Genomic DNA, 1863 nt, shown 5'->3' on the forward strand with positions numbered 1-1863 from the left:
AGGCATCACCTGGGGAGAGGATACACTGATGGAGTATTTGGAGAATCCCAAGAAGTACATCCCTGGAACAAAAATGATCTTTGTCGGCATTAAGAAGAAGGAAGAAAGGGCAGACTTGATAGCTTATCTCAAAAAAGCTACTAATGAGTAATAATTGGCCGCTGCCTTATTTATTACAAAACAAATGTCTCATGACTTTTTTATGTGTACCATACTTTAATAGATCTCATACACCAGAATTCAGATCATGAATGACTGACAGAATATTTTGTTGGGCAGTCCTGATTTAAAACTAAGACTGGGTTGTGGTTAAATGAATATGTTCAGTTTTTGAATTTTAATAGTAATTCCAATTCAGTAAATGCCATCACTGTTTACCCCTTCTAAAGATATTATTAGACTTTGTTAGTAATGTTCAACTTTTCGCAAAGATGGTGAGTGCCATCTTAAAACTTACTGGAGATTGGTTTTATATTTAGATTTATATAGCTGGTTATGTGAATATATTTAAATACTGGGGAAATTCCTTCACTGTCTCAGAACCAAGCAAGATTCACCTGTGTTTTGTGTTCATTTGCCTCTTAAAGGCAAGGGTTGAAGATAAATAAGGTAGCAATGTCTACTTTATATTTTTGGCCTTAACTATGCCAATCTAATTAGAATTCTCTGTATTTAAAATGGTTCTTTTTATTTATTGAAAGGCATTTTAGTGTGGTTTATGTGTAATATCAAAGATTATTTAACACTTCTCACATTTTATAGATGCTCTATAAGGTCACATGCTTTTAAACTAGTAGCAAGTTAAACTTCACTCTTTAATTTTTTATAATCTAAGTCAAACTAAGTTATAATTTAGGATTGTCGGGGTTTTGTTTGTTTTGTTTTGTTTTGTTTTGAGACAGAGTTTTGTTCTTGTTGCCCAGGCTGGAGTGCAATGGCACAACCTCGGCTCACCACAACCTCCACCTCCCGGATTCAAACTATTCTCCTGCCTCAGACTCCTGAGTAGCTGGGATTACAGGCATGTGCCATCACGTCAAGCTAATTTTGTATTTTAGTAGAGATGGGGTTTCCCCAGGTTGGTCAGGCTGGTCTTGAACTCCCAACCTTAGGTAATCCACCCGCCTTGGCCTCCCAAAATGCTGGGATTATAGGCGTGAGCCACCGCACCCAGCCATGATTGTCTTTAAACGGTCATTCAGAAATATAAAACTGTAGAACTGCTGTGTATTTGTGATTGGGAATGGTGCTTTTGCCAACTTAAAAGGATTAAAGTAGAGGAGATATACACAAATTTCAAAATTTTGTGCGATCATAAGACTTAAGATAATTGAAAAGCAAACCACAGATTTAAAAAAAAGGATACATATCTAGAACAAAGACCTTTCAAAATTCAATAAAAGAAAACAAAGAACACAATTTTCAAATGGGCAAAAGATTTGAACAGCAAAGAAGATACACGAATGGCAAATAAACACACGAAAAGATTCTTAACATTATCAGTCATCAGAAAATGCAAGTTAAAGCCACATATTTATTAGAATATCTAAATGTGAAGGGCTGACCATATCAAATGTTGGCAAAATGTGGAGCAACTGGAACTCTCACACACTGATGGTGGGCATGTATAATGGTAGAACCAGTTTGAAAACAGTTTGGCAATTTCTAAAGTAAAAAACAAAAGAATATACTTAATATCTGATACAGCCATTCTACTCCTAGATATTTGCACAAAAGAAATAAAACACGTTCTTTCAAAATTTATATGTGAATGCTCATAGACATTTTATTTGTAATAACCAAAACTGGAAAACCCCAAATGTCATCAACAGGTGAATGGATAAACATTTGGTATATCCATAT

The 1863-nt window shown here is 34.9% G+C and overlaps 1 pseudogene across 1 annotated transcript in view; it reads left to right on the forward strand.

The window, feature by feature from the left end:
- LOC108534986 (cytochrome c-like) overlaps nt 1-245 on the forward strand; it is a 4961-nt pseudogene extending 4716 nt beyond the window's left edge. The window contains exon 2 of the transcript XR_001887087.1: nt 3-245. The product of XR_001887087.1 is annotated as a cytochrome c-like (transcript). The remainder of the gene's footprint in view (nt 1-2) is intronic.
- Nucleotides 246-1863: the final 1618 nt, after the last annotated feature.

Source organism: Rhinopithecus bieti, unplaced genomic scaffold (genome assembly GCF_001698545.2).
Source record: "Rhinopithecus bieti isolate Rb0 unplaced genomic scaffold, ASM169854v2 scaffold_11380, whole genome shotgun sequence".
Lineage (NCBI taxonomy): Eukaryota > Metazoa > Chordata > Mammalia > Primates > Cercopithecidae > Rhinopithecus > Rhinopithecus bieti.